At 37.6% G+C, this 16,604-nt stretch overlaps 1 long non-coding RNA gene across 1 annotated transcript; it reads left to right on the top strand.

The window, feature by feature from the left end:
• The first annotated feature begins 6,438 nt into the window (after positions 1 to 6,438).
• On the top strand, positions 6,439 to 7,276 carry LOC103704511 (uncharacterized). Its single transcript, XR_603627.6, has 2 exons — positions 6,439 to 6,775; positions 6,889 to 7,276. It is a non-coding gene; the product is annotated as an uncharacterized LOC103704511 (long non-coding RNA).
• The last annotated feature ends 9,328 nt before the right edge of the window (positions 7,277 to 16,604 follow it).

Raw genomic sequence — 16,604 nt, 5'->3', positions numbered from 1 at the left:
CGCTGTGCCGCCCTACACCCTGCAACCCTAACCCTTCTTCCACACCTATGTCACCCCTATGCTCTGCGAAACTGAAACCCTAACCCTAACCCTAATCCTAACCCTAGTCTCCATCTGGATCCTTGTCTTTCTTCCCTCTCTCTTTCTACTTTATGGCTCACCCACCTTCGATGGACATGGGATCTTTAGCCACCTCTCCACCAGCTCTTCCCTCTATAAATCCCACATCCCAAGTGGGGTGGGTTTGTGAGATATTCCCATCAACTTCCTCCACTAGGGTTTTATGGTAGCCTTGCTTTGCTCTTTATGCTATTCTCACGTCTCCCATCTCCCATCTCCCATCTCATCTCTTTTTACATGCCTGACTTATATATTTGTGTGTTTCTTTTTATAATTGTTTCTTAGCTTCCTCCTCCTTCATCTACTCTACTTCCCTTTTGGGCTTGGTAGTTGCACCCAGTTTCTTTCTCTATTTTGTTCTGAAAGTTGTCGAATGATTTTTATCTCCCATCCACCATTCTTTTTATTTGCTTCTATTTTCCTTTTCATGGTGCTAGCCCAACTTGCAGTGGGAGTTCCTTGAAGGGGCTGTCTTTTTTTTTTTTTGTATTTGTTCTCATGTTTGTTTTTGTAGTCCTAGCAGACTCTTTCTTGTAGAATGGCAAGGTTGTATGGCATGTAGAGCTTCTCTTCTGGTTTGTTGAGTAGTTTAGAACGGAGAAAGCCGGGCCATGCGTGTAGCTTAAGTTTTCTTTGCATGCTTGCATGTATTGTAACATTCACAGGTTGGAAGGTTAGCTTCCCCTTTAATTTCCTACTAGGAGGCAACCTAGTTCTTTTCTTTTCTCTTCATTAAACGTATGATGCCTGCCTATTTGCATCCTACCTTTCAGATCATTCAGTACTCATATTGTGGGCTCCTTTTCCTCCTCCTCTAATTTCCTATAGACTGGACCACCCTATGTGCTCTTGCATTCTTTAGTATTTCCCTCTCATCTAGTGCCAGTTCTCTCTCTATCTCTCTCTCTTTCTCTCTCATACACACACCCACACCCACACAAACATTTCCAATCTGATGCTTCAGGCTTCCAAGTGTAGTGCCCAGGGGAATGAGTGAAGCTGCCAGCATGATCTAGCTTTGATTGACTAAAACGACTTATGTATGTGTGGTAGTTTTAAGTCAGCCAATCTTTGCTAGGTCATGCTGTGACAGCCTCACTTCTTCCCATATGAATGGGCATATATTGCATTCTCCCATAACCAAATGAAAGGAGGGTAAGAGACAAGGTGAGTATATTCCTTCTACCTATGTTACATAACATAACCATGCCTGCTGACAATTCTTGTGTTTCTTTAATCTTTTTCCAAGCATCAGGAAATGAGAGTTACCACAACCTGTTGCTCTGAAACAAAGAGAAGCCTCACTTGTATGTTGTGGTTTCATCTTTTTTTTTTTTCTTTTCTTGTCCTTCTATTTTGTTTTCCTAGTTAATATTTGGAACCCTGTGGTGTATCCATCTGGAGGTACAGTTGCCTGGTTGTCGCAGATGAGTCCAGGTGGTCCTCATGAACCAAAGGTCCTCTTTTTTTTGTGGTTGGTTACATCAGTCTCAGTTCAATGGATCATACTCTGTGGATCGAGAGCCTTGGTTTTGCTCCTGTTTCCAGTCTTTCAGCATTGGGAACATATCTTTCCTATCTGTAGTTTTGCTGTTTTGCACTTAACAGCAAAGCAGCTAACAATATTGTTATCATGGCTGCTAATCCTCTGCTAACAAATGGATTGATGTGATATACTTGTACCAAGGGCCAACCTTGGCCGTCTGATTAATATGCCAACTGTCTTTGTGAAGGAAGCTACTAATTTCAAACCAGTTCGGTCTGTCCATTTGTACTCTACTGAGATATGTCATCAGAATTTCTGTACTTAGGTATCACACAGTACGTGATATGTCGTTTCCGTTTTCTTTCTTTTCATTAATAAGCAAAGTTTCCATTATCTTTCACTTGGTATAAATTGCTCCTTTTACCATCATCAAAAGCCTAAGTTTATACTCAAAAGAGGAGCGCGAGCAAGTTAATATAGTTTGCAATCAACCATCCGTTAGCAAAATTTAAAGTAATAGGCAACAAGAACACTATAATAGAAGAAAAGAGAATTCTCTGAACTACTCAAGAACCAAAACTGTTCAGTCTATTCTGAACATTTTTCTACCAATGTCGTCATTTGTTTTTTAAGAACATCATGTAAAAATAAAAATCAGTGGCATAATAATGTCTGTTTTACCAAGTAGTGCCTAATTGATTAACTCCCTCTCCGAAGTTCTAAAACTCTACCACACTGGGCTCATTCAGACTGTTGATGAATGTCAAATCTTTGTTTCAGATTTATAAACATGAATTTCAGGCACTTGCAGATGTGCTGAAAGACCTACCAATTTTTGCCTTATTAAAACTCCTATGATTCTTAAACTTGTTCAAGAGAGCTTTTTGAAGAACCTGAAATCTGCAAATGATTACAAGGTATTTGAGAATTGAAACCTTTGTATAAATGCCAAGCCAACTGCAGTATTGGTTCAGTGCAAGTTTGGAATTTGTGAAGGAATGTAGAATTACATATTAGCTGATTGGAGATGGAATAGGGAATTTGAACTTTCGTATAAATGCTAAGCCAGTGGCTATATTGGTTCTGTGCAGCCTTTTTATTCTCTTTATTTATTCTTTCAATCAAGCATTGCTTTTTTTATGGAATGAACTATCCCTTTAGGTTACCAAGGATAAAAAATTTAGAGAGAGAGAGTGAGAGAGAGAGTGAGAGCTAACATACTTCAGAAATGGGGTAATCATAGGGAAAAGTACAAACATAAGGTGTGCAATAAGGACCGGGGTGCAGTAACCTGCGTTTGGGGATGTGAGGGTGCACACCTTGTACTCCAATTGCTCTCTCATCATTCTTGAAAGAGAAAAAGACATAGGATTCAGTTTGTATCTTTTGCAAGAATAACTGATTTTCTTACTGATTTTCTTTCGACTTCTTCAGCTTGTGTGATCCAATGGTAGATTCGTGCCAAGGAAGGTGAATCTTTCTTTCACGACATGTCATGCAACCAGTGAAGATGTCGTACCTACAGGTGGTGGTAGCAGTATGCCTTAAGCTTGCTCCCCTTGTCACATTTCATCCTCTTGCTACGGCTTTTGGTCAAAAAATGTCCTTCGAGGACTGCGGTAAAAGTTCTCGGACAGCGGTGGATTCAGGTTAGCTCTTAATAGAACATAAGTAGAATAGGGGTGGACCACATGGATTTCTATTCTACGTTGGATAGGCTCCCGTAGGGCCCCACCAAACAACTAGACTTACGTTTCGTGCAAGCATGTAAATGCCTAAAAGTCTGAGCATGTGTGTTGATTTAGTCATAGTGAGGGAAAACAATCCGGAGAAGGATAGATTTTGTTTTGTTTTGCATCATAGCAATAAAATTATGTTATGGTCATGCATTCATTGTGTAGAAACTCCCTGATAAATAATAATGGTATTGAACAGAATATGAGCATATAAGTCTTAAATAGCTACTTAATCTATTAAATTTATTGTCAACAAGGGCAACCAGAGTCACCAGACAACCTTTTGCAAATTTTTGGTTAGTAGCTGAATATCTTGCTTCTTATAATTACATTTACATTGCAAGGCTTCATTGCCTTTATGCAAGCTTGACATGTGTAGATCTCTGTCCATCATGTGAGCCTCATATATTCAAAATAAAATGGATTGTTTGAATAATAATGTGCTAATTATCATAATTACATTAATATTATTTGGACATGCATGCAAGGGATGCGGAAGCCACCATTTACTTTTTTTCTCATGTAATCACCACCACCGCGGCGCCGCCTAGTTGCTAATTATGATCTATTTCTGAAACTTGACTAATTATTAGAAAACAATGTGTTAGGTCATCCAATCCAATTTTTTGTGCGCTTTAGGGGGCTCTCTGACCTCATTTGTAAAGAGAGAATTCTCCTTGAAATTCTCCATGAGACTTGTGCCTATGAGACTCTTGCCAATGTAATATCAATGGTTTTTTCACTATTATTGTCTGATCAATGACTAACATGTGGCTTCTAGATGGCATTTTATTCTTCTATTCTCTACTATTAAAATGAAAATCCTCTTAGTCTTCATCTGCGGTCCCTTGCCATGCATCAGTGTTGAAATGCAAAGATCACAACCATAAAAGGCCATATGCTAACCCTACCCCTAATATCTAATACAGTTGATAAATTAATGTGCATGGTTCTCCTCCCATATATTTTACCACTTTGGCATGCTACAAGGTTCGGTGCTCATGAGAATGTCTGCTCCATTCTTTCAATCCAAGTCAAAAGAAGCTTTTATTTGGTATTCTTTTTGTAACCTCTTATATGTTTAACTATGCCAAGCTGCAGTTTTATAATTGCTTGATAAGATGTTTGATGTGTTATTAGTCCATATGATTAGAGGTCGATGGAAACTTATTCAACATTAATGTCATGTCAATAACTAAACTTACACTAAATGATGAAGAAACTTGAGGCCAGGCTCCTGAAGAAAATAGAAAACTAGAGGATTGAACGTATGCCACATAGAATTCGACTATATTCTCGTCTTAGTCAAAAGCAGGGACCTCAGGGTCTCAAAAAGCTACAGCCTACAGATGTGAAATTTTGTTCCCCACCAATGTCATGTAACAGATCGATAATTTATTCAGAACGCATAAGATTAGATTTGCTTTTGAAAAGAAATTTCAAAGAGTCATTAGATGGCATCCCATTTAATTAATTAGCGTTTTCCATGGAACAAACAAATAGGAAGGCGATTCGAGAAGTAATCATGGATTTCGTCCGCCTCAGAAACCAAAATTCTCCGAATGAAGCCTCTCCCCATTGTTGGGCAATAGATCATAGAACTAGGAATATGCAAAAATATACTCGAGTGAATGATATTGAGCTGTTGTAATGCAGACATCAATCTTATGGTGGTTGCACAATTAGAGATAAACATTTAATGATAGAATGCAACTAGAACAACAAACACAACATGGCTCAAAGCTTAGTTACGTTTATCTCTAAATAGGTATGGTTGTAAGCTTTATTAGGTTAAGCCTAATTAGAGACTCAATTCTATTTTGAGGGGGTAACTTAGGACAGTGCCCATGATCCAAAAGCAGATTGTAATCAGACATATCAATTTCTTTGTTGCTTGAATTAGGTTGTTGGTGATGCAGACTGAAGTTACAATGCGTACCATATGGAAGCTGCTGCCTTAAGCACCTACTTATGATCAACTGACACCACCACCCACAGAGGTCAGCTGCATGCTCCCAAGGGATGGTGGACCAAGGCTAACTAAGAAAAGCAGTCATCTCCTAACAAAGAAAGATGCTCATGCGTAATAAGCTAAATGCCAATGCCAAAGCCACCAGAGAGAGAGAGAGAGAGAGAGAGAGAGAGAGAGAGAGCCGAGTATAAACAAAGCTAAAATGGTATATAGAAGCACAAGTGAGGGGGGACCATCTTTCATGGACTCTTATGTGTTGTTGCATAAGGTTCACAAAAATGGATGAGGAGAGCATCTTAACCTAACAAATGCATGCATGTGACCCCTCGCTCTTTCTCTCTATCTCTCTCTCTGGCTAGTAATGTTGTGGGGCATCACTAAATTACCACATCAGCTCCTCATTCCAACATGGCAAGAGGGGATTAGTGTGAAGGTTTTGATTGAATCGTAACATGCCATGGGTCTACTCAGTTACCCTATCGGCTCGTCATAACAAGATGGTACGAGCGAATTGGTATATCTCATGGTTTGCAATATCGGTATTACAGTAATGGTGCGATACAGTACGGTAAGTCTGGTACTGGTTAGCATAGTATATATGGTGCAGGAAATCATGATACAGCTCACGAGATTGGTGCAATATTCAAGAAATGGTCAAATAATGAGCTATATGCAACTGTTTATCGATGTTGGTATTAAAAATAAATAAATTTCATTGCCATGTGTCGTGTGGAAATTGGTGCTTCACACTACAGCCCCACCATGCACCAAACCGGTCCTACAAATAGTGCCAATCCACTTATGCCATATGGCATGGAGCTCCTTTCCCATGGCATCTAGTTTAGTTGAACGGAGCGTGGAGGTACAAGAAAGGGCCCCTCGAAAAGCAATTAAAGGCATGCAGTATATTTAGAAACCCTAACTGCATGGTGGTGGCCTGGGCATGACAATATTCAATATTTTCTTTCGCTCTTGGGAGGCTGGGACCACAATATTTAGTTGTTTTTAGTCTCCTTTCAGCCTCGGCATGAGAACAAATACCAGAGACCAAGTAAAAGAGATCAGTCCCCCACCCCCCATCCCTTTCTCCCTCTATATATCTCCTTTCCCCACCCCTCCTGCCCACCATAGCATCCTTTTGAGGCCAGTTGCAGTTTCTTCTCTTCTTTCCTCTCTCATCTCTCTCCTTGCCTATTCCCTCCTCTCGCGGCCACAGCTTTGATGGTATATATCATGCATGTGGTGCACCACGAGCAGCTGAAGCTGCCAGCATGATCTGATCTCTTCTTTCCTTTCTTCCAAATCTTGGATGAATATGCACATCAGATCATGTTGCAGTTTCATCTGCTGATCGGAGCACCAAAAAACCCTAAACCCCCAAGTCCTTTCATACCCTAAATCCCTGCTCGGACTTCTCGAGGAACCCCTAGAAATTGAGATCTACAGAGAGAGCGCAAAATGGTTAGTCTTTTACTGAGCAGTTTTATCTTCAATATGCCCATAATTCTTACACTTTTTGGTTTGCGATGCTGGTACTGATGCTAATCTCTCTCTCTCTCTCTTTCTCTCTGAAGACATGAGGGCTGATCGGCAATTGAGAGAAGATGTGGGAAAGAAGAGAAGACAGAAGAGGTACTTCTTAGGTTTTAAAGTGGAGGGGATACGGCTTTGGTCTCTCACACATGGTTGGTACTTTTGAGATCTTGACCTTGGAGGCTGAACCTTGCATCCTTCCCTGTGAATTGCTATCGAATTCCATTCTCTTGAACTTTCTTTTGCTTTCCATCTTTATAGATTATTGCTCTCTTAACTTGGATAATACTTTCTCTAATAACCGTTTCCTAAGGGCTTTCAACCTTGAATTTACATATATTGAGAAAGAAAAATTAGTGGCAGTTGCATGTACATAATGGTTTTATCTATTTCATGGATTTTGTCCTCTTCTCACATTTTTACTCTCAACCTCTCTCTCTGTATTCATGTATGGATGGGACAGCACGGATGCATCTGTAACCTATTTTCTATATCTTCGCATGCATGCGTGCGTTTTTCTACAATATTCCTCGCGTCAATCTAGGAAAATATGGCTTAGAACATCTGTAGCTCATCTATGTCTGTCATACATGTAACCTGGATCTGAAATTTGATTCTTTTGGTTTCCTTACATTCTATATCAAGGCTTTAAAAAAGCCGAAATATTACATAGAAGGTATATATGAGGCTACTGAAAGTTACATCTACTTGTACGAGAGAAAAGATCTTTGACTTTGTGAAGTGCTGGCGTGAACATTTAACGCAGTAAGCCTCGGAGAAAATGTCTGCTTTTTTTCTTTTCTTGTTATGTCCTTCCAAGGTTAGGTAAGTGAAAGAAGAAGATAGAGATTGCACCAAAGTTTGTTGTTTTCCCTTTGGCTTGTTGTTTGGTACTTTCTCTCTGTAATCTTTTTGAGGCCTTACAAAGAAATTCCTTTCCAGCATCTCTCTCTAATTGCTAGCTCTCGCCCTCCCCTCCCCCTCTCCCTCTCCCTTAATTAATATGTATATCGGAAGTAGCTCTCTTCCTCTTCAAGAAGAGCCTTCCCTCACTCCGATGCTCCTCATCCATGTTGGTCTGTTGGCATCTCTCACCACCCTGTTTCCACCCTTCTCTCTCTTGCTTCTGGTGGTACTTTGTCGCCTTGTAAGTTTCTTGGAAGCCTCAGGGGAGAGAATCACAAATATCTTTTATGATTTGGTTCCTAGTACCTACATGGCCCTTAATGTCCAACTCACGGGTGGAAGACACATGGAAACTGTCCTGCTTCATCTAGTGTTTGTCTCCATGCAGTTCGAGTCTTGTTCTCATGAAGTCCAGAATCCTTGCCGCCTTGCTTGAGCTTAGCATCAAAGTGGCATGCCTATCTTTGTATAACTCCAAAAGTTAGACCCCATGGCACTTGTTTCACTAAAGGCCTTGTTCAAAATTGGAGAGTTGGAAGGCAGACACGAGAAGAGTGGGGAGAGGGAGGGAGTTCTTCTAATTCTAGTAAGGAATCTCTTTTGGAGAAGATTTTGGATATTTATATAGGACTAAAAAATCCAAATAATACCTTCCGGCTAGCCAATTTAGGTGTGATCCTGAGTTGTTACGAATGGTATTAGAGCGAACTAGGCTCATAGCCTATGTGAACTAGGAGACACTGCAGCATGGGTTAATGGAGGCTGACCATGGGCCTATCGTGGTGCTTGTGATTAAATTTGAATGGATTTGAACCTTTAGCCTGAGCAGAAGGTCAGGGCTTGAATGAGGGGAGTATGTAAGGACTCGTGTGGGCATGTGTTTAATCCTACATTGGTTATTCGCCGAGAAGATCTTATGTATTTATACAGGACTAAGAAACTCAAATAATACCTTTTAGCCAACTATTTTGGGTTAGATTCTGGGTTATTACATATAAAGCCTATTGAAAGGGGTATTTTTTTTTCTATTCTTTTTATTAGACTCGTTCGAACTTTGATGTCTTAATATCTATGGTACCTAACTGTCTAGTCCAAAAAAATTTTTGGAGACCTAATCTAATAACTTAAATTAAAAAATTTCTATTAACATTTTCATAGAAGACCACTCACAGGACTCAGCAAAGTCTTATTAACTCAACATGCTTTGCATTTGCCCCATGTCATAGAAAACCTTTATGCAAGGCTAAGTTCTGTATAGCATCAGCAAGAGCACCATAACTTATGCTACAATAAACTGAACATGTCTGTGGGACAGAATAAGATAATGTGGATGAATTTACAAAATACTCTTCAACTACTACGAGTAGTTCCTATTTAGTTAATTATAAGCTCACAAGATCTTGTGTTGTGAACCCAACAAATAATAAGATCATCCACAAGGTATTAAGAAAAATTTCCCTTTTTTTTCTCTCTCTCTCTTGTTATCATTACAGACATCGAACCTAGATGATTTCAGTGATTCATTAGTGTTCCACATGCAGAATTATCTTATCATTAGCTAATGTGCAGCACATGAAGAGCACCAGTTCGCCACATGTTATCTCTGTTACATTACAATATAGCTGATCTCCGAACACATTGCCTTTCATAGTATGAAACGTTCCTCATCATATATATTATCTTACTGAATGCATGGTTGTGAGAGTGTATGGGTTTAAAAAATTTGATAGTGACTTAGAGCACTCCTTTTTAGTTGGAAGATATGGAAAATGTGTCTCATGCTATCCTCTGGGGATTCTTTTAAAAACTGAATTATGTCATACATCTGTATCGTTAAAATATATAACAATACCCGAGTCTTGTCTGTTAGTTCATGCTTGGCAGCAAAGAGAATTCGATGGTAAGATATCATCCCACATATGTTCAATGATTGGAGACTTTCAATTATTTATGGAATGTAACTGGGTGCATCATGCTGTTGATTCAAAAGAAGGATTGAAGCTGACAACAAAACAGGCTTTAAAGAGGGCATATAAAAAAGTAGGTACGTTCCCAAAATTTCACATTTACTTAGGTGTTGATTAGGAGGGAAGAATGTTGAGATTTGTCAAAACTATAACAATTTCAAAGATTACTTCTAACTCTAAATGACCGAGCCATTCTCTATAGTCTACCGATGGTTCTATTAGAATAGGAACCATAGCTAGAGTCAAGTTATTGTAGGCATTCTTTGGGACCCAAGCTAGCCCTGACTGACCACAACTTTATTTGAACTAGTCTAGACATTGACATGCACACTGATGTAACACGAACAAGCATGACACCAGTTGGCCTGATATGAACATTTCTTGCCAAATGGTTCATCTGCTTAACTCATTCATGATGATGTTACAAATTATTATCTTATGTATCTATAGAGAAACAAGCATATAGTTATGCAGCAGCATGATTCATGATAATTATCGAATTATGAGATGGTTCAGGATAAAAACAAAATTAAAATGAGTAAGTTTATTTTTCTTAAGGGAATCAAGGGAATGATTGAGTGGAAGTTATCCAGTTCCTATGCAATGAGCTGCTTTATAGCTAAATATTGATGGTGACATCAAATATTTCACGGTCCTCTTCGAATCATTAATGGATGAACAGATATGGTGATAATGACATTTTAGACATTCATAAAGAAGAAGAAAAAAAAGAAGCAGCAGATTACATAGCGGATTGATCAAAATAAGTTAGGTAAGAGAAATTTATCAACCCCCATCCCCTGGGGGACCCCCAAATACACACACCAAAAGAGAATAATAATAATAATAATAAAGAATAAGAAAAGAAAAGAAAGTAAAAGTGGAATAAATTGAACATAATTAAAATTTAAGATATTTGTTAAAGATTGAAGATGAAGTAGATTTACATTAAGCAGATAGGAGAAACCTTCATTAAGAAAGATAAGGATGAAATAGTTAGAGGGGATGAATTATATGGATAGGGGAACTGCTAATAGACTTCATAATTAAATTTTCTTTACATTAAGTGAAATGCTCCCAAAGTAATTCAGTTGCTAAAATTCATCTCAAACAGAAGCGAAAAGGAAAAAAAGGAAAATTGGGAGACCAAGAAAGCTAATTGAGCTAACGTAATTATCATATAATTCTGGACCCAGATAAGAATTTCTCCATGACCTAAGTAGTTGTTTTCTGTCACTATTATTTGCATTTTTGTTTTTTTTTTTTTTGAGGCACCATTATTTGAATATGATATGAGGATTTCATAATATGCGATAATGCACTGGACAAAAAGGTTAAAACTCTCTAATCTGCATGTGTTGCTAATGCTTAATGGAACAAGCTGCAGGAGGTGGTCTAAAATCATCACCTTGTCGGTTTTGTCTCAATTAGCAATTCAGAACCATTCGTGCACTAGAATGAATAGAAATAAATCCATGCAGGCTTTGGGTTAAGCTATCACCTAAGTTTTTCTCGAAAATGGGACTGGGCAACCATTGTGATAAATAAGCTATATGTAGCAGAAGCCTTAGACCTCTTCAAGAAATCAGAAGAAAAATTTAAATATTGGCTAGTTTCACTCTGACCAACAAAAATAACTTGGAATGGTAATTTTTGGCATCTCAATCGTTTCTTTCCATGAATTATGATAGTTTAAGATCCTCTGCCATGACTAAGTTGAAATTAGTAAATTTATATGAGTTCTCTTAAGTTGCTTAGGTCTATGGTTTTTCCTTTCACATCAAGATTGTGCAGCCTGTGTATGTGTACATAAGGACAGTGCTATGTGATTGCTTCCGAGAGAGCGAGAGAGCGAGAGAGAGAGAGAGAGAGAGAGAGAGAGAGAGAGAGAGAGAGAGAGAGAGCAATGCTTTGATTCATTCAGGTTTAGGCATTTGTATAATCACTTACTGAGTGAATTAAATTTTCCAGGTTTACTAAGATTACTTGTCCATTTTTCCCTGGCTGTAGTGTGAAACGTTGTTTCAACTAATCTACAACACCGTAATGGTTGGTCTTCGTACACGTAAAAATAAACATAGAACAAGCCTTGCACAAGTCCAATTGTTTTTAAACGGAAAATATTGCTAAATATGAATCATGAAAATACCAATTTCAAAGAAGAAATTAATGTGGAATACTTTTCTGCATGCTAAGTTGCATAGAAAATTCCACACTCGGCGTTAACAATCCTTTCTCTCTTAAACTGTTGGATGAGCTAAGAATTTGAACGAATATAATATTTAAATCTTCCAAATACACAATAAATGACCAAAAGCTGCTGCAAAACAATGTGTCTAAGTTCTATAATTTTCTCAGGGCTTGCTGCTCTTTTTTATGCATATAAAAATGAATGACTAAACATATGATATCTGTAGATTAACTCTTATCATCCCCGCAAGATAATAGTTCTCCCTGATCCTGCACAAAACAAACATATATATTGCTTCTACTTGCATGCTTGTCCAAATAATTAAGTTGTTAGTTGCATGTCAAATCTTATGTGCATATTACATATACATATACATACATGCGTGCATACTTAAATACATACATACATACATACATACACACCCACCATCCTTCATTCCTACATCCAAAAGAAAGGCTGCCATCCTTATTGGCTTAACCACTGAAGCTTTCTAATCACTTGACTTCTCGCATCTGGTGTATCCCATTATTAAGTTGGTGAAGTACGTTTCTAGTGAGTGGAAGGAAACACTCTCGACAGGGATGAGATTGATTGTGAGAGGACGCATGGTTATCGACACTCTTTATTAAAGGACGGTAGGTCTGGGTTTGGTTGGTTGATAGTAACCGCGCAACGACGTCCAACATCTAAAGGAGATGATAAACGGGACAGAACTCTGTACCTTATCCTCGTGACCTCAAGGAGATGACAAACGGGTCGTCTTCTCTCGCTCATGAAAAATATATATATAGGAAGAATAGAAACACCTTCGCCAAAAGAAATAAAAGAAGGAACACCTTCATGGTACTTCTGGTTTGAAAAAAAAAAAAATAACCTGGCTATATATGCATTTATGTTGGTGACAGATATGAATAGGTGATATTTTAAGATGGGTTGCTACGAGAAAATCCAAACTTTTGAACGTGATCTACTACCTATAAACTAAAAAATATTTATTTCAGAAGATTTGTTTGGCTATATCAAGTTACTACAAACAAGCAATTTAAAATAATATAATATGTACGTAATAGTTAGATTACTTGATATACAGGTTAAAGGTCTCCAAAATAAATGGGTTTTGATTTATAGGTAGCTTGCAAGTAATGGATCTATATCTCCCTTAAACTGTGTTTTGAAATGCACATCTTCACATTACACCTAACTGGATCTGATCTCAAATCTGATTAATCTTATTTAATCTATCTTACGAAATAATAAATCATACTCAAGGTGGATCTTGTTTTGGAATCCCCACACTTTAAATTTTACCTAACTGAATTGAGCCGCAAATCTCATTAATCTGTCTGTAGTCTACCTTTTATATAAAACTAGTAATCAAACACATTACATCTGTAATGCATGTTTAGGAAAAAATAAATTAACAAAAAATAAAGAAGTAGGAATAAGCGAAGTAAAACACAAGGATGGAGAAAAGGCATTTTTCTCTTTTGTTTTTTTTAAATTAATTTCAGATAGAATTCAATGGGTTAGGAATATTGATGAAAGATGGGTAGAGATTTTTTTTTTTTAAATAGTTCAACTACTAGTTTATGATGTCTAGGAGAAACCATGTAGATGAGAGGATGTGTTCCGCATGTTTTCTCCTGAGAAGATATTAGTAGCAAAATCAGGAAAAAGTTGGGAGGATGTGTTCCTGCTGCTAAGTTTGGAGAACATATTTTCTCCAACTGCCCCTTTTTTCTCCATATCATGAAACTTTGTCTGAAATTAGATGTTATTCATCCTCAAACTTCCTTTGAGAACTTATATGATACGGCTTGGATTGATTTGCAATCCAATGGAAGTGGGAGAAAATACAAGAATAATTTCTTTGCAAGAAGGAAGATAACTTTCATTCAAAACCTGAATGCCTCCTCATTACAATTCATGCAAGTCATGGGTAACATGAAAAGACAAAAGAAAATAAAAGGTCAAGAGTCACTTTGATATAGGTAACTCACACAATAAAAGACATCAAAGCTAAAACCAAATTCTCTTAAAGAATTTGAAAAGTCAAAATACACCTGCCTCTTAAAATACCTATAACTTCCAACCATAACTCTGATTTTAATGTTCTTGAGCTTGTTGGAAAGAAGAAAAAGAGACCTACAACTTTCATTTTAATAACTTTTTCAAATTCGGCCATTTAATGCCCTGAAAAATGACATAAATTGTATGGCGTCCATGCACCTGCATCATTATATCTTGGTTGGAGAAGGAGGTCCTTCCAGAAATCTGCTCCACTGTTATTTGCAACTATCTGTTGGGCATGTTGGATGAAAAGGAATACTCTATTTTCTCTACCATATCTCCTCTCTTGTGTTTCTCTGATCTTCCTTCTATTCATATGTATTGCCCTTTCCTAAGCATCTAAATGTGTCTACTTTGTAATTATTTTTCTGATTTGCAATAAAATTCGGGTGGCTTCGATCCTCCCTTATCATTAAAAAGAGGTGCAAGCATATTATATATCTAACTTCTTGATCGTATTTTTTTGCAAACATTCATGAGCGAGGGATTAAGGATAGTCCATTCAAAAAATTAGACAAATGGAATCTAACATGAAATATCTCTCTTCCATTTAAGTGAATAAGCTTGCTTTAAGCGCTGACATGTCTTTTTAAGAGAAATATGGTGGAAAAATTTTAAACTTGGATACTTTGAGAATGGATGACAATGCTTTCTTCCTATAGCCACCTAATCCCTTATTTTTCTTATAAAAATTTCCCCCTCTCTTTCTGTCTCTCTTGCTTCTTCTAGTTTATTTCAATCATTTCTTTCCCCGAAGATTTAAATAACAATGTTTTTCTTTATATTTGATCTTTTGAAATCTTTATTGACAATTATATCCATCATTATTTATCCCAATCTATGCATTTTGAAATTATTAATTAATAAAATAGTAGTTATAATTATAATTATTATCATTATAATAATATTATAATGAAAAATGATTGATCAAAACAGAAAAATAACATTGTTATATTTGTCTCCTTTCTCCAAGGTTTTAATAATAACAAGGTCCACTGTAACCAGTGTTATTGAAAAAGTTGCAATCATAGTGACATCCATTGTCAGCATCCAACCCATATGCACAGCAGATGCTGGACTTATTAGTATAATAAATGATAAGAAAGATGTTAAAATTAGTCTCATAAGATTGCTATAGGCCACAACAGCACATTCCTAAGCTCAATTTCATGGTTAGAAGTGACCGGGAAATCATGCATGAGTGCCATGGAGGTCAAGTGCAACACTTTGGCCAGCTTTAATAAGTTACAAATTCTCTCCCTAAAGATGACCTGTGTGTGAGTCAGGTCAAGGGTGGGTCAAGGTTGGCAGAGTGCAGTGGGCCTGCTACAGCATAAAAGGTTAATGGGCCACAGCCCAGTGCTCCTCGACCCGTTCAGCATGGAGTATGGGCTTAATTCAAATCTTGCATGCTAACACTTAAATTTGGACCGAACTCAGTCTATGTTGTGAATTTGAAATGGGTTGAGCTGCCCGAGCCTTCGACTCGAACATGATGCGAGATCAGACTGAAAATTCCAAATCGACATCCGAGCCAACTTAGATCGTCCCAAGTGGAAATTATACAGGATGGACCGAGTCAGCTTGAGTCAGCCCAAGTCTACCTAAACAAATTTTTTGAGTTCAGAAGACTAATCCACAAAGACCACGGTTGCAATTTGGATGTTGACGGCCTGTCCATCATTTTGACCAGAAGGGGTTGCAACTTTGCTAGGTTGGGTCAAGTCAATGAAAAAAGCTGCCTTTATCTTCATATAACCAACCCCCTTGTTTGAACTTGTTTTTTTCTTTTTTCATTTCCACCTGCTTCAATGTAACTGATGGGGAAACCATCATCCATTTTAAGAATCTAAACTTATTCTTGAGTACCGTGTGTAGGTTATTTTAAAAGGAAAAGGGTTACACGCTTCATGGACCAGAAAGGTCCCAAATTCATTTCCAAGAAACTTGCAGCGATGGATTACTACTACTTTTTGGATTCTCATTTCAATTGTTTATCCAAGATGACCTTGACCTCTTATGTCACAAACAATATCCGAGATTATCGAAGAATTTTAGTATCCTTTCTCTGCGACAGATGAATGCCCTAGCCTAAGTTTCAAACTATTTACAATCATCTGGTCTCTATCTAGGGACATGGAGGTTTGTCTCTCCAGTGGGGAGTCCTTAGCAAGCTTTTGCTTCCTGGTTGCCAACAAAGTATCCGAGATCATCCAACTCATTTCCAACTAGGTCAATCCTCCATCAAAATCATAACATATTATCCACCAACTCTAGTTTAAATCATGCCTGACCTTGACTCGGCCGATCCATTTGCAACTCCTAGCTTTTTATTTCTCTTTTCTTTTTTCTCCATCACTTTTTTTTTCTTTCAATCATGGTCTTTCTTCAACTCACTCATCTATTCCAAATTAGAAACAATCTGGTAATTTGTTAGCTATGTTTCCACATACCCTTTTATTTCATCTTCCTTGCACACAAGCTAAGCAGTTACCTTCCTACAAACTCTAGTTTTCTTTTGTTTCCTCTTAGTTATTAATAAGAACTCACCTTTTTCTCTCGAACATGACACAAATTCATCTTCACTTGCAACAACAACAATAACAAAAACTACAACTGCACA

The sequence above is a fragment of the Phoenix dactylifera genome, chromosome 9 (genome assembly GCF_051530095.1).
Source record: "Phoenix dactylifera cultivar Ajwa chromosome 9, Ajwa_hap1_PhDact_Kaust_v1.1, whole genome shotgun sequence".
Lineage (NCBI taxonomy): Eukaryota > Viridiplantae > Streptophyta > Magnoliopsida > Arecales > Arecaceae > Phoenix > Phoenix dactylifera.
The sequence above is the reverse complement of the archived record's forward strand: the minus strand, read 5'-3'. Positions and strand labels throughout refer to the sequence as shown.